Source organism: Zalophus californianus, chromosome 9 (assembly GCF_009762305.2).
Source record: "Zalophus californianus isolate mZalCal1 chromosome 9, mZalCal1.pri.v2, whole genome shotgun sequence".
Lineage (NCBI taxonomy): Eukaryota > Metazoa > Chordata > Mammalia > Carnivora > Otariidae > Zalophus > Zalophus californianus.
In genome coordinates, this window is record NC_045603.1 from 71965948 (window position 1) to 71991219 (window position 25272).

The window sequence follows — 25272 nt, forward strand, 5'->3', positions numbered from 1 at the left end:
AGGTACATTGTAAAGCTGAAAAATTCAGGGAAATGGATGAAGATCAAATAGCACTCTAAGAATGTATTCAAATAGTATCTGAAAATACTGATATTCATGTGCGTTACAGAGACATTATTCCATGCAGAATTTCCTGAGTCTGAACACATCTTCTCTGGCTTTTCCCCCTCAATGGAGAATTTGATTCCCTTTTGCCCCTCCCACTCAGTGCTTCCAGATTGCTTCAGAAGGCCCAGGCAGCCTGCTCAGCAGCAGGCAAACAGGGCTGGGTGTGCATGAGCTATATATAGCTCCACCTTGGAGATGTGCATACACAAGCACACATACAAATGACCATGCTGCATTTGGCATGAATAAATGAGAAAAGGTTGCAGCCTTCCCCTTTCCTTTTCCCCCATCACCCCAAATTTTCAAAGCAGGGTGTCATCGATTCCCTAGAGTGATGCAGCCTCTAATTTCTCTGCAATTCTTCTGCCTACTGCTTCCAGCAATCTGACTCCGGCAGGAACCGGCATTGGGCCAACACCTACTACCCAGATGCGGTCACCCAGGGAGGCTGCCTTGCAGCCGCGGGGAGCCCATCCGGGCACAATTACTTGACTCTCTGGGAATCCCCGAGGATAAACCCGTTTTTTAGAAACTAGGCAAAAAGGTGGTTCCCCATAGACAACACCAGGCTAGGAGAGAAGAGGCGAAGGCTTCCCTGCCTCTCCCCTCCTCGGTCTGCTGCAGATAGGGGAGAAGGGCCCAGGTCTTCTCAACAGAGACGTATTTAATCGGTAAATGCCTTTAGAGTTGCGGGTTTTCTTCCCCACCCCCCACTCCTGAAAGGAGCCAGTCCTTAACAGAGGAGCCAGGGAACAAACAAGTGCTTTCCTCCCCTCGGCCCAGTCATTCCCAGTTTTTGCGGGGATGCGCTTGCTAGTCTAGACGCAAGGTACGAGGGTAAATGAGTAGGTGCAGACAGGCGTGGGGAGGAGCAGAAGCTCTACTCGGTTTAGGAAGACCGGCGGGTTCCCGGCTGCTGACATGTCTGCTCCCCCATACCCTCCCTTGCGGGTGGAGATGGCATTCCTTGGGCGCGACACCGGCCGCGGCACCGAAGCCTCTGAGAGGAAAGTTGACGAGACACAGATGGTGGCTCGGTCCCCTCTCCTAGGGCACTGCCGCCCTGCCCCGCCCGTCACCGGGGCTCCCGCACCCCTCCTTCCCAGCGCCCAGACGACCTCCATCCCAGCCCTTCCAGCCGCACTTCACGACGAGAACTGCGGCGACCTCACCAGATTTGGGGGTGACGAGGGCGGGGCGGGGCTGGGGGAAAGGGAAGAGGAAGGGAGGCAACAGTAGCATGAAAATACGCATGTTTTTTTGTGTTTTTTTTTTTTTTTCTATCTGCAAAGAAGGAAAAGTCCTGCCTCCTACCTGTTCTCCGCTCCTGCTCCCCTCCGCGCGGCACAGCTGGACCATAACCTACAGGTTTTCCACTTCCGCTGCAAACACCTGGGAGCGCATCTCCGCACCCGGCGCCCCTCCTAGCCTCGGCGGAGCCCTGCCTCGCTACTTGACAGCAGAAGCCGGGCCTTTTAGAGCGGTCATTGGGGCCGCGGGGAAAGGGGGGCGGGCACCGGAGAGAAATCCGCGTCTCTCATTGGATAGGCGGAATGCCACTCTCACCCCAGACCAGGGCTCCCTGCGGACTGAGATTGCTGCTAAACCTAACTGCAAAGGGTCTCTGCAGTCCCTGGCACCAAACCTGCTGCCACTGGATCAAGGACCCCTAAGAAGAGGGAAACTGGTTTGATGACTTGTCATCTGAGACCCCCAAGAGGGAGGGAAGGGCCAGGCATAACCAGACACCCAGCACTTTCCAGAGCTTCCCTGAAGGGACCATCTGCTCTGGGAGATTTGACAGGAGAAAATATCAGGAGCAGTGCCTTGATAGAGAAGCATGAACTTCAGTTAAGAATGGAGCAAAATACAGAAGTACATACACTTAAGTGAAAAAAAATCACACGAAATAAAAAGACATGAGGGTTTTGTTTGTTTCAAGTTTCCATTTTTAACTAAACGTAACATGCCAGTTTTCCCGTGGAGTAAAGGTTGAACTGTTTGTTCTGTACTGCAGAGAAACTCCAAAATATCCCCTGGTAGGAACAGTGCTTTAAATGGGAAATAACCTCTCCAGAAAGAGTAAAGGAAGGAAAGCAAGGCCAAACCGCATGATGGACTTACCTTGGGCAGTTCATTTGGTGGTAGAAGTCTTAAAATAATCACCACCAGACTAACTGATGATCAATCTGTTTCTTTCTACTGATATTAGTCCCTCATTCCTTTTGTGCTCAAACCCTGAGGCTGCAGAGGATGTATAAGCCAACCTAATCCTAGATGATCCCAAGCCTGCCTTTTAGGTGAAGGGGGCCAAGGGTAAAACAACGTTGTTCCCATCTTTCATCTCTGCCATTTGTCCAGGTGGAATCAGGAAGCTGTGGGATTCAAGGCACTTCTCAAATGGGGGAAAATGATAGAAAGATTACCAGCAAAATTGGAGGAAGGGAAGTATCTTATTTTAGTGCCGTATAAGGAAACAATCTTCTCACTTGCAGGCTGCCTCCTTTCTGCAAATAGCCATGTTCTTCATCCACCTAAATTAAGTAGTCATCTTAACCAGTGCTGAACATGACACAGCTCACTGGACACCTGTTAGCGAATATGGCATTGTTATTAAATGCTCAATAAATGTAGGCTCGTACCTTAGTGCTTATAGTTGTCATGACTATTGGCCAGACTCTACATAAAATGTTCTCTTTATAAAACTAGATGATTTGAGTTAATGTATTTGGAAGTGGGAAGGGACCCTAAAGATAACTTACAGAGAGCAATACATACAGTTTTTATGCTGGGAACCCACTTACCCCTGAATGGGAATAACTAGAAATATAATGGCAAGTTTCAAAACCAATCAGTCATGTTTCTATGTAATATGCCATTAGTCTTGCATCTCCACTCCAGGGACCCACACCAGTTGGACAAATCATGCATTACTTAGTGCATCTACTGAGCACTTATTCTGTGCCATGCCCTGTGTTAGGTGTTAGGGAACTAAACAAGAATAATCCATAGAACATGTTAAAGAGGGACTCAGGAAGCAATGAAGATAGTAAAATATTATAGTGAGGAATATGTATTTTCAATGCTAACATCTTTTGATTCCTAAGCCTAAGTTATTTTGAATAACAATGAACTCTAGCAGACCCTCCCCTAGATTTAAGCAGTGAGGAGAAAGTGAAGTATCAAGGAAAGAAACTGAACATTGAGGTTGGCACAAAAGTTGAAATTGGAAGTGAAAAGAATACTAAAGAAACCTCTGCTATCCTCATTCTTTCATTCCTCAATTCATTTATTTTTCAACAAATATTGTTATTGTAAATATAATGATGAATAAGGTAGGCTAGCTCTCATGGAGCATATTGATCTTTCAAACAGACAATGTGACTTTGCATATTTACTGATATAATTACAGCTCACACATACACAATTTGGGAACAGTATTATGAGGATTATAATTTCTATCTGGGCATCAGGCACCTCATATATTTTCTGATAAAACAGACTATCTCCAGGTTATTGGTAATTATCTGAGAGAGCAAAACCTGTACAACTGTTCCCAGAATACATATATTCTTATATATGAATATATCAAAAGTATCTGCTACAGTGCATTTTGCATTTTTCAAATCACTTTTAGACAAAATTCCCTTTTCCTTAAGTAAGCAGAAGAGTCATTATTAGCTCCATTCACAATTGAGGAAATTGAAGTAGTCAAGGAAATGTATTCCTTTGAAAGTAAAGGTAATTAAAGTATAGTTATGTATATAATGTTTGGTGTATAAGAGACATTCAGTAATTTAAGGGTGAATATATGGTTTATAAAATGTGAGAATTTAAAGAACTTTAGAAACTCTCAGTTTCCACCATTATTCTGTGGAGAGACTCAATTATTATAATTAGCTCAGGATCACGTACCTACTTAGAAGCCAAGGTGAGTCTAGAACCCAGATCTTAGGGCTACTCCTTCATTATTTTTTCACCACAATGAACAATAACTTTGGTATCTCTTCCAACAGAGTTCTTGCCCCTTTTCCTCCCTGAACCACACAGCCTTTTGAAATTTTCAAGACTGACCCAACAGTGTACTCATTTTCCAGCATCTATAAAAATATATGAGAGCATGCCACTTTAACTGGAAATTAAGCAGGACATAATCAGTAGCTGAGACTAAGTTTGCTTGTCAGTTGGGGGTCTGCCTCATAAGATAGGGATCAGAGTAATTGGGGCTGGTATCATCAGGTATACAGAAAGCTGATGGAAATGGGTGGCTAGTTAGGTAGATTGCCTCTAGCACATACTGTTCCTAAAGTAAGAAAGAGGAGAACAGCAGAAAGTCTGAATCCTGGCTATCTGACAGCCTGGTAAAGAACCTATTTGCAAAACTCTAAAACAAACAATAGGAAAAAAAAAAAGAAACAGTAGGAAAATTTTGCCTGGTTCTCTGGCTGGCTCTGATTGCCTCATCACTCGCAGAGTTCCCCAGCACAATGTACTGGGTATTACATTGCTAAACTTCCCTTGGCCCTACTATTGAATTCTCCTGCCATCCATCCCCTCCTTCTTCCACCCTGCATTGGCGCTTTTTCTTGAAACATTCCAATTTCCTCCAACCAGTGATTAAATCTTACAGCAGCAGCGCAGTTTCCACAGTGTGTATTCCTTTTCTTTCTCCTCCGCCCCACCCACCGTTTCCTCACTCGGAAGCTGCCCAGAATGGTTGAATGCATAGCCTGTGGTAGCAAAGAAAGGGGAGAATAAGAAAAAAGGGGCTTTTCCAATCGAAATTTCAAATGAAACTAAACGGAGCAGAAAGACAACAGAGGCTCTGCCCACTAGTACGAAGATTGTCATGCTAAACCCAGTATGCAGCATCTCAAAGAAGATCACATCAGCCCACTGACCTAGCTTTTACATAGCCAATAGGGAATGATTGCGAAGGGATGCACACACACACACACACACACACACCCTGCACCATGTGGCTGGAAGAAGAGGCGGGGAAGATAGTTTTCAAATAGTGAATACTGGAAATACACTCGACAGTAGCAGTTTGCTACTCACCCGGGGCCACTGCAATATTTTTGGAGATGAACAGTAGGATTAGAATTCCTTTTGTTTTGTCAGTGACTGTTGTGCACCACAAGGGCAGATTTATAGAAAAGCCACTGATATTACTGATATTACCAGGATGTCGTCACACAGATTCCATTGTTTCACAGTAGAACCCACTATTTCTCGTTAATATTACCCCATTTGCATAACAGGAATCAACCTGTGATATAACAAAAAGGCATGTTACTCCTTAGTCAGCCAGTATGTCCTCAAAATTCTTTCAACTCATGAAACTCATGGGGAAGGACAATGCTCAATTCAGTTATTAAATTGGAGTTTGGTCTCTGTTACTCACGGAGAGTAGGTAGTCAGTTATTATTAGTGAACTCCATTGTCAACCTTAATTAACATTTCCTTTCCCTTCTTTCCCAATAGCCACCTAGAAACACTGAAAATTTCATTTTCTGAGTACATCCTTTAAATTATAAATACCTTCACATCTGGAGTGCACATGGGATGCGACATTAGAAGACCTTTGTTCTACTCTGATCTAGTAAATAGCTAAGAGGCTAGGGATAAAACTGTAATACTCAGTTTCCTAGAGCATAAAATGAGGGGCAGAATGACACAAAACTATTTACTAATAATATGGTACCAGCATCTTTATAAAAGGTCATCTACCCAAATATACACCCTACTCCCCAAAACAACCAAAAGAAGCAAAGGGAGAGGTACAGAAGAAATAATTTTCCATTTCAACCAAATTTTCAAGTTTATTGGCCTAAAGTTTTTCATAAAATCCCCTTTTTGTGTGTTTAATATCTATTAGATCTGTATTTATGATCCAATTATCATTTTCAATGTTGATAAATGGTGGGGTTTTCCCCTTATTAGTTTTCCAGTGTTTAGAAATTTTATTAATCATTTCAAATATCAATTTTAGCTTTTTAATTTTTCTGTAATATGTATGTGTTTTCTATTTTATTGATTTCTTCTCTTACCTCCATTATTTCCTTCCTCTTACTTTACTTACTTTACTTACTTACCAGAAAACAGAGTTATAGATGACAAAAGAAAGAAAATGAGACAGGAATGTCCCAGGAAGGAGACATCCAGAAAGGGAGAATTGTCAGTTCAGAGTATAAACCCTACCCAAATTTTAAACTGACTCCTAAACCATATATACACAGGACAGACTCCAAGCAGGACTCCAAGCAGTACAGATAAAGTTAAAAGAGTTGTAATAGGATAAATAATGGCCCCTTACTCTCTGGAACCTGTGAATGTTGCTTTATATGGCAAAGGTCTCTGCAGAAGTGATTAAGGATCTTGAGATCGGGAGATTATCCTGGATTATCTGGCTAGGTCCTAAATGAGATCACATGTATCCTTATAAGAGGCAGGCAGAGAGAAATTTTACTATACACAGAGCAGATGGTGATGTGAAGACAGAGCAGGGAGAGATTTGAGGATGCTGGCCTTGAAAATTAGAGTGATGCAGCCATATGCCAAGGGACCCCTGCAGCCACCAGAATCTGGAGGAAGCAAGGAATGGATTCTCCTTAGGGCCTTTGGAGGGAGGGTGGCCATGCTGGGCCACCTTGATTATGGCCCAGTGATGCTGATTTGGACATTCCAGACTCCAGAACTGTGAGAGAATATTTTTTATTGTTTTAAGACATTTTGTTGATTTAAGTGAGAGGATAAATTTAGTTGTTTTGTTGTGATAATTTGTTACAGCAGCCATAGGAAACTAGTATAAGAATTTAACAGAGATTTCAACTCCTGCCTGCCACAGGGGAGACAGGCTTTGGAATTAGAGTACATCCAAGTCAACCGCCTTCTAAATGAACAAATGAAACATATTCATACTCTTCAAAAAGACATAAAGGAATCTATAATCTCTACAGTGTATCATTGCAATGTCCAGGATATAATCTAAAATTACTATACATACCTGCCTCCCCCTACTGCTGCCTGCCTCTCAAAAGAAAAACAAAAACAAACAAACCAAAAAAATGAGATTTATACTTAAAAGTAAAGGCAGATATGATAGGAGACAAGGATTTTAAAACTGCTATTATAGTTATGCTCAAGAGCAAAAAGGAAAATTTGTCAATAATGGATATTTTCCCAGGTAAATTGGAAATCTACACACAAATCTTAATCCTAGAATCTGTTTCCTGGGTAACTCAACACAATTTAATAAATCATACATACTCATTATATAACAAACATATTTAAAAAAAACTAGAAGATATAATAGTTGGAAAGAAATCTACCCAGAAATTGATAAATTATTGTTTGATATTATTAATTTACTAAGCTTTTGTAACTATAAATTTTCTCTGAATTTTCATGGATGTTCCAATAAAAGCTGACTAGTTTCAACTACACCCAAATGTTTTGGTTTTTTATAACCCTTTTCCTCCTGTCTCTTTTTCAGCAATTATTGTTTATATCTCCTTTATTTTCAACATCCATTTTTCTAGACTTGCCCTTATTATAAATGTATGTTCAAATCTCCCTCACATAAAATTACTCTGACCCTGAATTTCCCTCTAATTATAGTACAAGACCCTGAGAACTGAAAATTTTCCACTGTGGCCCTTACATGTTCTTATCACTTTCCAATTCTCTCCTGGGTTTCTTTCGAGTTCTGTAAGAACTCTAAAGCTCCTTCCCCAAATTCTCTTTCTCTGTATCGCTCTCCTTTTCTCTCTCAATGTTGATTTTATGTAGAATTGTGCTCATTCTTAACCCTCTTATCACTTTACATTTTCTCCTATATGATATTATTATTAGTTCTTTTGGTTCCAACTTCTTATATTTTTAAAAAAATCTCCATCTCCAACCTTGGATCTACTCTGCACTGCAGACTCATAAGTTCATTTCTGTACTTGGATGATTCAAAATCATGTCAAACTTAAAATGTCCAAAACTGAAATAATCACCTTGGGACAAGTTACAAAGGAACGTTATGAAAAGAGAAACTTAATACACCTGGGAGAGGAAAAGGAAATAGAGATGATGTTTAAGTATATTCTTACAGGAAGAATTATCAGTATATAGAACTTAAGACAACATTCCTAATTAGAACAAAGTGTGAAAGATATAATGTAAAATATCAAGGCATGCTCAAAGATTGAGATATGATTATGATTAAAGCATAAGCATAAAGAGATTGAAAAACAGATTGGAAACTCCATTGGCCTCTTCACTATTCCCCAACTGAGGCACACTCAATCATAGAACTTTCATTCTTGCTGGTCTCCCTTCCTGAAATACTTTCCCTCAATTCCTGTGTGAATACTTTTTTCAGATTTTTATTAAAATGTTACCTTCTCTATTAGCCTACCCCTGATCATCTCACTTAAAATTGACATCCCCCCACTGCAGAACTCCCATTTCCATTTCTTCCTCCTTATTTCTCCATGGTGCTTTTTATCAACTACGATACATTTTTTTGTACTCATTTAGTTTATTGACTATCTTGACTACCCTATCTTCCCCTTGGAATTTGAGTTCCACTGTGGCTTAAATTGATTCTCTTTTGTTCACTTCTGTATGCTTCTTTGATAGAACAAATAGTCCGTGGGGCAAAATAGGTACTCAATAAGTATTTGTTAACTGTGAAAAAGAAGGGATTGAAGAATTAGGAACCCAAACAAAACAGAGTACTCATAATGCCATGCCTTTTGCTTGACTCTGTCTTCACACTTGTTCTCTGAACCTGGGGTCTACTCCCCTCTCTTCCCTACCCAGAATGTTTCCAACCAGGTAAACTTGTTTATCCTCTAAAACAGTGTTAGCTGGTATTTATTTTGTGAAACTCAAACTCTCCTCACACACCCACACCCAGATAGTCACCACTAATTCTGTACTTTTATATTTTACACATATATTTATTATTCTAATATTACATTTTATTGTATGCATTTTTTGGTATAGCTCTCTTTTTTTAAAGATTTTATTTATTTATTTGACAAAGAGATAGAGCCAGCGAGCACAAGCAGAGGGAATGGCAGTGGGAGAGGGAGAAGCAGGTTCTGCACTGAGCAGGGAGCCTGACGCGGGGTTGGATCCCAGGCCCCTGGGATCATGACCTGAGCTGAAGACAGATGCTTAACCACCTGAGCCACCCAGGTATCCCTTGGTATATCTTTCTTTGTAACAAATAAAAAGTTCCTTGAAGACAAGGACTATATTTGGTTGGTTGGGAATTCTGGTGAGAACTAAAAAAATCTGTTACTGCCCTCTCCTTCTTATTACATGTTATCTTAGAAGCATTCAGAGAAGGTGACATATGAATTACATCTTTAAAAACAAATAAATTTAACTAGAAAGAGGGTAAGGAATAACAAAGATACAGTTTTATTCATGAGAGTTAAAAATTACATGACTTTTTTAGTTTACTTATATTTGAAATGGAAAGCATAGATTTTTTTTTTATTTTTTTATTGTTATGTTAATCACCATATATTACATCATTAGTTTTTGGTGCAGAGTTCCATGATTCATTGTTTGTTCATAACACCCAGTGCTCCATGCAGAACGTGCCCTCCTCAATGCCCATCACCAGGCTAACCCATCCCCCTACCCCCTCCCCTCTAGAACCCTCAGTTTGTTGGAAAGCATAGGTTTTTGAGGATCACGTTAACAGTTACTATGGAAAGAATGGCTATCACTTTTTTACCTTAATGTGGTATTAACTTAAAGGTTAATTATAAGAAATATGAAAATTTGCTGACAAAACATAGAAAATTATAAATCCACCTGAACAAGTAGAGAATATGTAAAATTCAAATTTGGGGACTCTGAAATCTTGCTTGTTTCTGAAGAAAAGGAGATCAGAAATGCCATTCCATTAATCTTGTTGCCCTTCCTTTGAGTATTCAGTATTCAGAGGAACATGTAGCACAAATATCTCAGTACATAAGGAATGCACAAAGCACAGTTTAAGAAGAAAGCATTACCTACCACCAGTAAATCTGAGCTTTATGCTGCCATCCAATTATCAAATTAGAAGCAATACTTAATAAAAGAAAATTTACTCTAACCTTTATACGGACATAATCTTTTTCTTTTTTCAAAAATCTGTACCACTTGACATTGCAATAAAATTGGCTAAAAGCCTGGATTCTGCTCCAGCTGGTTGTCTACCTGAAGAAAGTTGACATATATTTTTTCAAATATATGTCAATCATGTATACATGACTAGAAACTCCTTACCCTACCTTTTCAGTTTACCTGAATGCCTGAATTTTTTCTATGTTGCTATTGCTGTTACAACTTTATTAGTCACTCTAGCTTAAGTGGGTATTTCTTATACTATCAAGAATTCTTTTGTTGATTAGCAAATTTCCCATAAGAAGGCAAAGAAATAGGACATGGTTCAGGTCAGTTACAAAAGGAAAAAGAGACTACAGTGGTTCATTTGGACTGTAGGCTTGAAAATGATATGAAAGCCTGGAGTTTCTCATGTGTTACACAATTCTTTGGAGAGGATGTTTGCAGAGGTCAACAGGATTGATAGGAAATACAAAGCTGTTGACACAAGGATTACTTCATTCTGGGATGGTCTCTCACTCTGAAAAATATCTGAATCCCCTCCTGTTTAAGTCCTCCCCCCATTTAAAATTCTCTAATGGAGGGGCCTGGGTGACTTAGTCGATTAAGTGTCCCAACTCTTGATTTCCGCTCAGGTTATGATCTCAGGGTTCTGGGATTAAGCCCTGTGTGGAGCCTCGAGTGGGGCTCCATGTTCAGCATGGAGTCTGCTTGAGATTCTCTCTCTCCCTCTCCCTCGGCCCTCCCCCATCTCTCTCTCTCAGATAAATAAATGAATAAATCTTAAAATAAAATAAAATTCTCCAATGGCCTTGCATTACATTTTGAATGTCCAACTCTTTCCATTTTAAGTGATCTGGCTCCTACCTACCTCTCAGACCTTATCTCAAACCACTCAGCTCTTTGCTCACTATGCTTCAGCCTTAATTGGCCTTATGAACCTCTAATGCCAAACTCAGCACCATTCCCTTTTTTCTAAAAGGCTCTTCTGGCTCTTTTATGATTATATTTCTATGATTTTTCAACTCTAATCTTACACATTACCTCTCAGAGAACACTTGGTGACGACATGACTGGGCATATTACAGTAGGAGCCACTGCTCTTGGGTCATCAGCTGAATCCTGACAACACTGTGAAATTAAACCATAAATTCAATCAGGTGCAACAAAAGAAAATAGAAACTTCCTACCAGTCTCCTGTTTAGCTTTTTTTCATTCCTCCTTCCTCCTTTTGTGATCATGCTACAGTGTATCAGCAACAGTTCTTGCAACATTAAATGCCAATTTGTTTGGATTATTTTCCCAACATTCAATTAGATGCTCAATTCCAAAATGTAGACGCCATCCTCCATTCTTCCCTTTCCCTCACTCACCAATTTAATCTATTAATAATTCCTATTAACCATCCTCCAGATCATATTCTAATGTATCACAGTGCTGCCACTTTGATCAAAGCTACCATTCCCTTTTTCTAAGCTTAGTGCAATAACCTGATCATTGGTCTCCATCCTTTCATTCCTAGCTCTTTGTCAAATCACCCACTCTTAAATCAGTCATTTAAGAACAGGAATCAGTTTAGATCACTCACCCATCAAATGCTTTATAACGACTTTTCATTATGGTTTGAATGTCCAACTTTTCCATTATCAAGTCTGTCTCCTCCCCACCTCTCTGACCTCATCTCAAACCACTCAGCTCTTTGTTTATTAAGTTCCAGCCACTCTGGCTTGATTCTGTTCCTCAAATGTGCCAAATTCAGTCTGTGTTTCCTTTTTCTTTTTTCTTTTTTTTTTTCCTTCCACTCAGACTGTGTCCTCTTACTCCCTGGAAGGAGAAGAACGATCATCAATGGCAATAGACAATTGTAGAAGCAACACATAGAGCCAGGTTCACACTGAGGAGAGAACACTGCGCCTCCTCCTCATGGTTTCAGGTACTCTACATTCAGAGAAACTTCTCTAGTAACAAACCATAGACATGATCCCTGAAAGCATAGTCTTTGTTGTTCCTTTTTTCTAAAAGTCTTCTCCTGGTTCTTCCTATGATTGGCTTTCTGTGATTTTTCAAGTCTAATCTTAAGTGTCACCTCTCACAGAAGACTCCTGTGACAACACTCCTAACCTATATCCCCAACTCAGATTCTCTATCATATCACACTATTGTTTTTCCTTCAGAGCCCTTGACTGTGAGACATAATATTTGGCATTTAAACGTTTGTCTGTATATCTTTTTCTTCTCTCTATAGAATATAGGCTCCATGAGAACAAGACGCCAGCTGCCATATTAACTACTATCTCCCCAGTGCTAGAACAGTGCACGGCACATAGTACTGCTCAACAAATATTTTAGAAAAACTAAATGGTAATTATGACATGTGACTTTTTTTTTTTTTTTAATATCCATGGCAGGCCATAAAGGATCAGTGAACACTGTTGGTGAGCACTCACACAGTCCAGACTGATAACTCCCTCTGGATGTACTGTCCTGTAGAGTTGTCCATCTGGACTCTCCAGAGCAGGCTGCTCGGTTTTGTGACTGGGGCAGTTGGTGGGCTCCAGAGAGTTAGCACTCCATTGCTACAGTACATCTAAGAAAAGCTTTCTGACATTTTTATATCAAACAACCTGGTATTTTATTTACTAGTGGTGTCATTTCCTAATTCCTTCAAATAATTGAAATAGCCTCATAATTTCTGATTATGTATCCAAACTTTCACTCCCCCATAAAGACTAAATTTCCCTAAACTTGGAGTAAAGATAAGCTTTACACCAAAGGGAAGAAAGGAATACCTGGAAAACTACTCAATTAAACCACAAATAGACCAGATTAAGCAGCACGATTACAAGATTGAGTCCAGAGATACTAACTCTAATTTATTTCTGTTATAAATTAATGAAAAACATTTCTTGAAACATACTAACTTATTCAGAGAAAGACACATTCCTAGGAGAATAAAATGATATTACTATGCTACAAAGAAATGGAAATTTTCAGAATATAAATCTGCCGACTGAGAGGCTTGTCTTGCTAGGACAGTACACATGGAGACTTTGCCGTGTATTTTCTAATATTGTTTCAATTTCAAAACACCTTTATAGGTAAAACTTCACGTATGGAGGATAACAATGATTGCCTGAATGTCAATACCTTCAAACCTTACCCCCCAAAACGTTAAGAGCAACAAGGAAGGCAAATCAAGCCACATGTGACCCAAATCTTCAGCATTGCTAGAAGAGAAAAAATATCAACTTCAAATTATTTGTAAGTAAATAAACAAATAAATACCAAATTCCAGAGTTCTCACTGCTGCTGCCTGCCTGTGTTGTGTCTGAAGAGTAAGAAAAGGGAGGCTAAAAGATTCTTTGGTGTGGGGCACCCGGGTGGCTCAGTCGGTTGAGCATCTGCCTTCGGCTTGGGTCATGATCCAGGGCTCTGGGATCGAGCCCCGAATGCGGCTCCCTGCTCAGCGGGAAGCCTGCTTCTCCCTCTCCCGCTGTCTCCTGCTCTGCCTACTTGTGCTCTCTCTCTCTATCAAATAAAGAAATAAAATCTTTAAAACAAAAAAATTCCTTGGGGAACAGTACACAGATGAGGTGCAGGAAAAGCACCCTAGGAAAAACAGAATTCAGCACCAAAATCCAAATAGTGGTCTGAATCTGGAGCCTGCTTCTCCCTCTGACCCTCCCCCCTCTCATGTACTCTCCCTCTCTCATTCTCGCTCTCTCAAATAAATAAATAAATCTTAAAAAAAAAAACTATGGTTTGACAAACTGAAAGAGGTGAGTCTCAAACCAGGAATCTTGTCCATCAGATGTTCAGAAATAGAAAAAAAGTCAAATTTCATACACAGCTATTGAAAGAACAAAATACAAACAGAGAATCAAAGATTTCAGTTGAGAAAATTCTCCTCAAACACACACACACACACACACACACACAGACACACACACACAACTAGAGAAAACTGCAACACAGCACTTGAATCAGAATTTTAAATCCTCAAATGCAAATTTAAAGGTATTTTTTTAAGTAAGAATTAGGGGTGCCTGCGTGGCTCAGTTGGTTAAGTGTCTGCCTTTCACTCAGGTCATGATCCCAGGGTCCTGGGATCCAATCTTGCATCTGGCTCCCTGCTCAGCTGGGAGTCTGCTTTTCCCTCTCCCCCATGTTCGTCTCTCTCTCAAATAAATAAATAAAATCTTTTAACAACAACAACAAAAAATAAGAATCAAAAATTTAAAAATTAAGAATAGAAATGGTCCCCAAAATAACGAAACAAAACTCTCATAGGAAGAAAGCAACAAGAGTTTAGTTAGCTCAAAAAAGAAATTTAACAAAGATATAAACCATTTCTTTTTTTTTAAGATTTTATTTTCTTATTTGACAGAAAGAGACATAGTAAGAAAGGGAACACAAGCAGGGGGAGTGGGAGAGGGAGAAGAAGGCTTCCCGCTGAGCAGGGAGCCTGAGGTGGGGCTAGATCCCAGGACCCTGGGATCATGACCAGAGCCAAAGGCAGATGCTTAATGACTGAGCCACCCAGGCGCACCAATATAAACCATTTCTAAAAAAAGAATAAATTACAAAATGCTCAAGGGATAATAAATCCAAATGAAAATTTAATGAGGGCCATTGAAGGAAGGAAGAAAAACAATCAAGAAAATAAAATGAGATAAAGAAATAAAAATGATTAAAGAGATGGTAAAGAAACAGAAGGCAAGCTAAGAAGGCCCAGTGTGCATATAACTAGAGTTTCCGAAAAGCAAAACAATCTAATAGCAGTAATATTTAAAACTGTAATCCAACAAAGCTTTCAAAACACAGCTAAATTACATACTGAAAGGGCCCCTTGTGTACCTTGGAAAGTTGACCCAGAACAATAAATTCTCAAAATCTTAGTAAAACTATCAGTCTTTAGAGACAAAAACAAAATCATCAGGATTCCTGGACAAAAACATTAAATAATAAAAATTTAAAAATTACACTGGTGCCAGACTTTTCAGGAGCAAGGCCACAGTGTAATGGCATTTCAAAAAATCTAAAAAAAGTGTGAGCCAAGGATTTTATATCAGTAAGTATCAAGCCTATAAAAATGAACAACTTTGAATGAGAAGCAACTCAAGATACACTGTAACCAGGAGCTCTTCATGAAGTTTCTACCGTAAGATGAACTCAGTGGAAAACAAAAGACAACTGGGAAGCTTCTACAAAAGGACAGAAGATGAGCATTTCATATACTTAATTGTAGAACTAATACAGGGTTAAATGTGGGTTTTGATATATGAGGGAAAATAGTATGTAAACATCATATGTTCTGTGAAAAAATATAATGCAACTAGTAAATGGAAGGAGAAAATGGGATTAGAGCATTGGCTGTTGTAAATGTAATGGATGGGAATCAAAGGACACCATTTACATTTCACAAATGGCAGAGTGAAACATTAAGTAAGAAATAAGGTGATTAAAGGCACTATAAAAGGTATACATGAATAGGTATATGTGACTAAAACATAAGACAAAACTCCCTCAATATCAAAGAAATGTTAAATAAAGGAAAGAAGCCTTAATAAATACAGAAAGAGGTAAATACAGAAAGAGGTGCAGTAAATACAATACATTAGACACAGTAATTATAAAATAATGTTAAAAAAGCAACATATCAAGCATAATAATAAATGTGAACAGGCTTCACTTACATATCAAAGGAAAAGGTTTTCAAATTGGCTCCTAGAGCAAACCCAGCTCTGCTGTGTGCAAGATACACACTGAAAATGGTAACTCAAAAGTTTGAAAACTAAAGGCAAGGGCAAAGACATACTAAGCCAATGGGAACAATAAGGAAGCGGGGCTTGTGTTTCTTTTTTCTTTTTAAGAATTTATTTATTTATTTGAGAGAGAGAGAATGAGAGATAGAGAGCACGAGAGGGAAGAGGGTCAGAGGGAGAAGCAGACTCCCCACCGAGCAGGGAGCCCAATGTGGGACTCGACCCCGGGACTCCAGAATCATGACCTGAGCCGAAGACAGTCGCCCAACCAACTGAGCCACTCAGGTGCCCTTGTGTTTCTGACATCAAAGTAAAATTCAAGCCAAAAAACATGAAATGAGAACAAAAAGGGCATTTTAAAATGCTAGAAGCCACGTTTCACAAAGAGATAATAAAAGTTATACCTATGCACCAAATAATACTGTAACCATTTATTGAAAACAAACCAGGAGAGATAAAAGATGAAATAGTAACATTAAAAATAGGAGATTTTGACACATTATTTTCAGCTCAAGACAAATCAAATTTAAAAATTCAGGCTAAAGAAAATCTAAATAACAAAATGAACAATATAGAATGTACGGGGATATATCAAACACTATACAGCAATATGGAGAATATGTTTTCTTCTTTAGTGCACATAGAATATTCACAAAAAATTAACCATACATTAGGTCACGAAGAAAGCATCAGTAATTTCTATATTAGAAGCAATTACAACAACACTCCGATTGCAATGCAAAACAACTGATAATTAAAAGAAATTTCACATGGAAATTAAAAACCCTAGTCTATTAAATAAAGTGGAAGAGGAAATACCATCATAAGTTACAAAACCTCTGAAAAAGGAAAGATAACTAAAACAATACGTTGTAGAATCTGTGGGGTATATTTAAAGTAATGATCAGGGGAAAATTCAGGTTTAGACATCTATATCAGTGGTCAGAAAACTAATCCCTGGGGCAAACCCAGCTCAATGCCTGTTTTGTATGACCTGCAAAAACAGTCCAGCTTATTTAGTTATGTATGTCTTATGGCGGCTTTTGCACTTCAACTACAGAGTTGGATAGCTGTGACAGAGATTATATGGCTCACAAAACCTAGAATTTATACTATTTATAAGACCTTTACAAAAAAATTTGCTGCTTTTTACTCCAGAGCAGTAGAAAGATAGTTAAAAATTAAATAAGTTCCCAACTTAAAAAAGTCATAAAAAGTAAGCCAAAATAAGCACAATGAAGAAATAATAATAATAAACACAAAGATTAGTTAGGTAGGGAAAAGAAAATCGTCTATTAAATTCAATCAAAATTTTAGGGCACCTGGGTGGTTTAGTAAGTCAAGTGCCTGCCTTCAGCTCAGGTCCAGCTCTCTGCTCAGCACGGAGTCTGCTTCTCCCTCTCCCTCTGCCCCTCCCCCGGCTTGTGCTCTCTGCTCTCTCGCTCACTCTCTCTCTTTCTCTCTCTAAAATAAATAAATAAAATCTTAACTAACTAAATTAATTAATTAATTAATTAATCAAATCAACATTTTAATCTTAAAGAAAGTAAAAAAAAATAGACCAAATGCTAGCTAAATGAATTTTTTTTTAAAAGGGAGAAGAAATAACATGGAAGAAATAACTATTGATACAGAGAGAGAAATCTATATTATATTATGTATGTAATATAAGATAATTAGAAACAAATTTTGCATACCTGAATAAAAAATGGAAGACATAGATAAAATCAATAATTAATAATTCATTAGAAAAATAAAATTTGTCAAAATTGTCTGGCAGACAATAGAATAATTTCTGTAAAAGATACAGTGAAAGATCAAAGTAAAAAAAAAATCCAAAACAACAAATAAGGAGAAACATTTTTTGCAACATCTATCAACAGACAAATGGATACTATACCTAGTATATAAAGAAGCATTTTTTTATCTAGGTAAAGAAAAAAAAAATCAAAATTCTATAGAAAAAGTGGCAAAAGACATGAATATAGATGAATTCACAAAAAGCATGTGATCCTTAAACACATGAAATGGCATTCAATGTTATTTATAATAAAGGAGATTTAAATTAGAATCTCACTAAGTTACCTTTTCTCACAATAGAGTGATAAAAATTCAAAAGCTTAATAATGCACTCTGCTGGCAAGGCTGTGGGGAAACAGGCACTCTCATGCATTGCTGTGGGAATGCAAAATTGTACAACTCTTCTGGAGAATTTGGCAATAGCTAACAAAATTATATATGCATTTACATTCTGTACCAGAAATCCCACCTCTATGAAGGTATATTTGGAACAGTGTGAAAATATATGTTGCACATTATTTGTAATGACACAATATTGCAAATTACTTAAATGCCCAAATAGAAGGCTTGGTCTACTAAACTACACCCACAGACTTCGTAGTTATAAAAAGAATGAGGAAGCGTGCCTGGGTGGCTCAGTTGGTTGAGCTACTGCCTTCAGCTCAGGTCATGATCCTGGAGTCCCTGGATCGAGTCCTGCATCAGGCTCCCTGCTCGGCAGGGAGTCTGCTTCTCCCTCTGACCCTAACCCATCTCATGTGCTCTCTCTCATGCTCTCTCAAATAAATAAATAAAATCTTTAAAAAAAATAAAAAAAATAAAAAAGAATGAGGAAGACTTCTATGAATAGATTGGGGTGATTTTTAGGATATAGTCATAAAGAAAAGCACAGTGCATATCAGTACATGATATACTCTGTATGCGTGTGTGTGTGTGTTGTGTGGTGTGTGTGTGTCTGTGTGTGTGCTTACTTTTGCAAAAAGAAACAGGAAAGATGCCAGAAAACAATGAAATTGGTTACTGGCTAGGGTACGGGGGGGGGGGCAGGAGCCAGAGAAAGGTATACCGCTGAGAGTGACACGTGTCTGGTTTACATTTTTGTGTAGTTTGATTTTAGAAACATATTAATGTTCTCCATATTAAAACACTAGAATGAAAGAAATAAACTAAAACCTTATGCAATCAAAAACAAATGAACCCAAATGAATTACATAATCATACTGAAGTGGTATAGGGAGACCTAACCCAAGTAACTTAAACAGAATACCTTGATTATATATCCACAATCTATTAAAAAAGAAAAAGAAATCAAATCAAATCTACAAACATTTGAGTAAATATATTATTCATAACTGTGTCAATTATTTCTGTTTGTTTTGGTTTTGGTTTTATTGAGGTATAATTGGCATATAGCATTATAGTAGTTTCTGGTGTATAATATAATGATTCTATATTTATATGCTAATGATCACCACAATTAAGTCTAGTTACCATCTGTCACCATAAAAAATGACAACTTTTTTTCTTGTGATGAAAACTTTTAGAATTTACACTTTTGGCAACTATCAAGTATGTACTACAATATTACTGACTATAGTCACCATGCTGTACATAAAATCACCCTGAGTTATTTATTTTACCATTGAAAATTTGTACCTCTTGACCCATTTCACCCATCTCCAAACTTCTCTGCTAGCAACCACTGTTCTGTTCTTTGTATCTATGAGTTTTGTTTTGTTTTGTTTTGTTCGTTTTTTTGATTCCACACATAAGTGAAATCAGACAGTACTTGTCTTTCTTTTTCTGACTTATTAGGATAATTCCATCAAGATCCATCCATGTTGTTATAAATGGCAAGATTTTATTCTTCATTTAAGGCTGAGTAGTATTCTGTTGTATAGATATATATACCACATTTTCTTTATCCATTCATTCATTGATGGTTACTTAAGTTGTTTCTATATCTCGGCTATTGTAAATAATGCATGGGAGTGCATATATCTTTTCAAATTAGAGTTTTGTTTCTTTAGATAAATATGTAGTACTAGAATCACTGGATCATACTATTATTATTATTTTTTTTTTTTAGGAAACTCCATACTGTTTTCCATAGTGGTTACAACAATTTACATTCCCACCAACAGTGCACCAAGGTTCCTGTTCCCCCACATCTTTCCCAATGCTTCTCTTTTTTTTTTCTTTTTTGATAATAGCCATTCTAATAAGTATGAAGTGGTATCTAATTGTGGTTTTTATTTGCATTCCCCTGATGATTAGTGATGTTGAGCATCTTTTCCTGTGCTTGTTGGCCAACTGTACATCTTCTTTGGAACAATGCCTGTTAAGGTGCTCTGCCCATTTTTTGATTGTTTGGTTTTATGCTATTGAGTTGCATGTATTCTTTATGTATTTTGGATATTAACCTTTTATTTGATAAATAATTTACAGATATTTTCTTCCATTCAGTAGGTTGCCTTTTCATTTTGTTGATGGTGTGCTTTGCTTAGCAAAAGCTTAGTTTGATGTAGTCTCCTTTGTTTATTTTTGCTTTTGTTGCCTTTGCTTTTGTAGGTAGGTCCAAAAAATCATTGCTGAAACTGAAGCCAAAAAGTTTATCACTTATGTTTTCTTCTAGGAGTTTTATGGTTTCAGGTCATCCAAGTCTTTAATCTACTCTAATTTTTTTGTATGCTGTAAGATGATAGTCTAGTTTCATTCTTTTGCTTGTAACTGTTCAGTATTCTCCACACATTTATTGAAATCTGTCCTTTCCCCATTGTATATTCTTGCTTCCTTTGCAATAAATTAACTGACCATATATGTGTGGGTTTATTTCCAGGATCTCTATTCTATTCCATTGATCTACACATCTGTTTTTATGCTGATATAATATGCTTTGCTTACTATAGCTTTGTGATATAGTTTGAAATCAGGGAGTGTGATGCCTCCGGCTTTGATTTTCTTTTTCAAGATTGCTTTGGCCATTCAGGGTCTTTTATGGTTCCATACAAATTTTAAGATTGTTAGTCCTATTCTATGAAGAGTGCCATTGGAATTTTGATAAGGATTGCACTGAATCTGTTATAACTGTATCAATTCTCATCTACATGACATGTATTGTAGGAATGAGCACATGAAAAAGTTGGTTAATATTGTTGGGAGGTAGTGTTAATACTGTGAGAGAAGGAAATGCAAATATGGAATGGGGAAAGGGCAAAGAATAAGCGTGTGGTATAGCACTGAAATTAGAAATGTCATTATAAATTTATGCTTTCTGTCTTTTGATCCTAGAAGCAATGACACCCCTATGGCAATACAGAACAAGATGTAGCATATAAGAAACAAAGGATCAAACAGAAGAGAGAAATAAACATAGGGGATTTCTAGGGTCAGTGGGAAAGAAGGACAAGGAAACCAGCTGTGCAATAGGCGAAGGTAGTTTTAAGTCCCCCTTGAATTGAGGAAACAGAGGATTCCAGATGCCCTTCCAAAAAAATGTTTCATATAAATATAAAAATATATCCTTTGAATATAATGTATCCATATGCATGTATCATAAATATACACAATATTTATTAATTCCAGGGGGAAACGTATTCAGCTAAGGAGATGTCATCATAGAACACAATAAGAGCTTCTACTTTGAAAAAATTTTGGTTAAATGGTTTTACAAGAAGGGGAATGAAAGAGTGCAGAAGGTTCAGAGGGAAACATAAGAGAAATCAGTCTTCATCTTTAGATCTTTAGATATTTTGAAAATGACATGTAGACAATAGATGTTTTATAAAATAAACATACAACTTACAGTTATAGCAATAATGTGAGAAAAATTAATCAAAAGAGTTAAAAGTTTGGACTGGGAAAACAGAAACTGAGAGTGAGAGGAGGTAGTGCAGGGGACACTTGCTCATATTTAGTAGTATTAATGACATTTTAAAAGTTTGTATCCCTACAAGGAAATTGTTCATGAAATGGTGACATATTTTAAGAGCTAGTTTGTAGACTATCACAGAATGATCTGGTAGTATCATTCTACAACTATTCTCCTAGAATGATACTCTAGGTCATTCCTCTGTCCTTTTCTCTATTGTGCCCCACATTTTTGTCCACCAACCCCCTTCTTTTGCTACCATTTCACCACTGTGGATCAAGAAGTATCGTTGTAGGGGCGCCTGGGTAGCTCGGTTGGTTAAGCAACTGCCTTCGGCTCAGGTCATGATCCTGGAGTACCAGGATGGAGCCCTGCATTGGGCTCCCTGCTCAGCGGGAAGTCTCCTTCTCCCTCCGCTTCTCTCTCTCATGCTCTCTCAAATAAATAAATAAAATCTTTTAAAAAAAAAAAGAAAGAAGTATACTTGTAACTTTGTCCTCTCTCTTCTTGTCCTAGCTAAGTAAACACAAATTTCTTGGAGTTATTTAATGCAATAACTATAATGGAACAGGTGTAAAAAGTCACAGCATGAGAAACACTTTATAAAACTTATGACTTAAAATTGTTACTCTTGAGGTGCCTGGCTGGCTCAGTTGGTAGAGCATGTGACTCTTGATCCTGAGTTCAAAGCCCCACATTGGGTGTGGAGCCCACTTAAAAAAAATTGCTACTCTTGGTCTTAACTGAAATGTAAATGTACATCATCCTGACACTGAGCTTTCACTGATCCTATCTTTGCTTTCTTTTTGAGAGTAAGATCCACTTTTCTATTTTGTTGCAAGGACAAAAGAAATACAATTTTAGAGATTTGATTCTCATAAAGTATACTACTTATGCATCCTTACAAGGGAAAAAAGTACAAAGATGTAAAGGTGGAAAAAAATGGATTAATATACATAAGAAAAGGGAAATCAGGACTAAAACAGAGACTTTTAGGCAGGAAGGAGAGGTAGAGGGATTGGATACATTATTTGTTGGTTATAACCTCTGGACCTTCCCAGGTGAAATCTGAAAGGGAGGGCAAAGAGAGACTGAAGAAAGAGACAGGCCACTCCAGACTGGTAGGTGGCAGGTTAATAAGCAAGGGAACTTACCTATGAGGTTTGTCTTGGGCAGCCACAAGACAGACAGATCTCTGCCTCTGCCTGCTAGAATCTTAAAAGTTTATATAGAGGTCTTAACTGGGTTACATCACATAATTTAGTTAGGATAGTCTCAACAACATATTATTCTCTCAACATTGTGTCCTTGTATAGCTGGGGTGCAAGGGAACAAGAGCACCTGGCTCTGAGGGTCCCAAACAGACCATTTTTGGCTACTCACCACTGACAAAATCCAAAGGCAGAGCGACTGGTGGTGGTGAAAGAAGAAAGGAATTTATTTCAGTGAGGCCAACACTGGGAAGAGAGTGGACTAATGTCTCAAAGGCTGTCTGCAAAGCGCCAAAAATACTTCCAGGTTTATATAAAGAAAATGTAGGACAAAGGTAGATGGTCACATACCGGTGAGAAGTGAAGGTCAAGTTGATCATTGTCCTAGACTCATGGGATCTTGCGGGCTCAGGGCAGTCCTCATTGCTTGAGGGGTCATTTTGGTTCCTATCAAGGGATGCTTTGCCCACAGGGTCCCTTGCTTGAGTTAAGAGACAGCTGGAAGAAGAACTTAATCAATTAGAAAGTTTGAGGTCAAAATGGAGGGAGTTTAAGTCCTCTATTACTTGAAACTGACCCTACTGTGGGAATGGTGAGCAAAATGTACTTTCCAAGGACAGGAAAGGGGGTGAGGAGCCTCTGATTGTCCAAGTCCAGTTTGGAGGTCAACAGGTGGTCACATCCTTTGGATGACCTCCTCCACCATCACCTTATGGACAGAATATTAGAAACTCTGGAAATTGTAAGTATCAAAGTATAACTCTAATTTGAAAAGATATCTTCAATTTTATAATTATTTTTATTTGTTTTTAATCTTAGTATTTCACTTATTTTTAAAAAGCAGTAGACATTTGATGCTCCTCAAAATACATCTGGGTAATAAATTTTTTAAAGCTGGGAAAAAAACCTGTTATAAAATATCTGACAGCGAACAACAAAAAGTATCTAAAACAGACATCAGGTAAAAAGAACAAATGTAGTAGAAGTCAATAGCTTTAAACATTGATCATTAAATAAAATCATTTGACAGACAATTTTCAATGTATAGGCCACCACCAAAGGAATAAAACAGGATGTACACTGTCCAAATCTTTAGAAGAGCCCTCTAGGAAAAGAAGATAGGAAAAAATAAATCTACAGTTCATTCCATATACTTCCTTTTGTCTTGTCTTGGAATTATTTTGAAGCATTACAGCTAAATAATTAAGCCAAACCTTCAAAAATAATAGACTATAGCAAAGCCAGGCAACTTGGAATAAAGGAACAAGGAATTCTCAGATTCAACTGATCTTTTCGGAGCAACCCTTATGTGCTCGGTTCCTTCAGAGGCAGGATTTCATCACAAATCTTTAAGATGGGCATCATTATCCTCGTTTTTATGAATGAGGACACTGAAACTCAGAGAAAGCAAAAAGCTCACCCAAGGCCATAAATCTAATGAGCATCTGTGTTGTGATCCGAATTCAGATATTTGCACCCAGATTCCACCATCCTCTGAATTACTTCACGTTGCTTCCCTACAGCTTACTCAAGTTCAGCAGTGCTCAAGTTCAGCAAGTCAACAATTGCTTTCTTTCCTCTTTTGTTGTGCTGACTTTCCTACTCTCATCATTTATGCAAAGAATCAAATCAACACAATAACATGTGTATTGTGTGCCTAAGTAAACAGGATGTTCCCACTTTCAAGATGGAGTAGCAGGAATTTGTATTCTATCCAGCCTCAGGCATCAATCTCAACAAAAGTGAAAAGGAGGGCAACTCTGGCTGCTTCTAAATTTCCCTTACATTCTAGAATCTGTGCCAAGTGAAATCTTGCAGCTTATACTAAAAAAAAAACCCAAAAACCAAACAAACAAAAAAGAAAACCTTTGTGCATTCATTCTAGTAAGTAAGCACACACTCACAAACTCTTATTGATAACTATTCCCAATGGTAGCCAAGTTATTTCCCGTTTTATTCTAAACATCCCAGTTACATAAATTTTGCATTATTTCCCAAACCATGAAAACTCAAGACGAATATTCACTTCCCTCTCAAAAGGTTAAAAAGTATATCTGTCAAATAGACATTGGGGAGGGTATGTGCTATGGTGAGCAATGTGAATTGTGCAAGACTGTTGAATCACAGATCTGTACCTCTGAAACAAATAATGCAATATATGTTAAGAAAAAAAAAAAGAAGAAGATAGCAGGAGGGGAAGAATGAAAGGGAGTAAGTCGGAGGGGGAGACGAACCATGAGAGAGGATGGACTCTGAAAAACAAACTGAGGGTTCTAGAGGGGAGGGGGGTGGGGGGATGGGTTAGCCTGGTGATGGGTATTAAAGAGGGCACATTCTGCGTGGAGCACTGGGTGTTATGCACAAACAATGAATCATGGAACACTACATCACAAAA

General features: G+C 38.0%; 1 protein-coding gene and 1 non-coding gene across 4 annotated transcripts in view; both read right to left on the reverse strand.

Annotated features, from left to right (window-relative positions):
- The window catches only part of CNTN1 (contactin 1), a 381883-nt gene extending 380313 nt beyond the window's left edge, over positions 1 to 1570 (reverse strand). For 2 of the 3 annotated variants that reach the window (XM_027593329.2, XM_027593332.2), the window contains exon 1: positions 1423 to 1570. The gene's annotated coding sequence lies outside the window, so the exon portion shown is untranslated. The remainder of the gene's footprint in view (positions 1 to 1422) is intronic. The other variant, XM_027593330.2, reaches the window with a different exon arrangement.
- A 10457-nt stretch (positions 1571 to 12027) lies between these two features.
- On the reverse strand, positions 12028 to 12230 carry LOC113923316. The gene has a single exon (XR_003520294.1). It is a non-coding gene; the product is annotated as a small nucleolar RNA U3 (small nucleolar RNA).
- Between the last annotated feature and the right edge of the window lie 13042 nt (positions 12231 to 25272).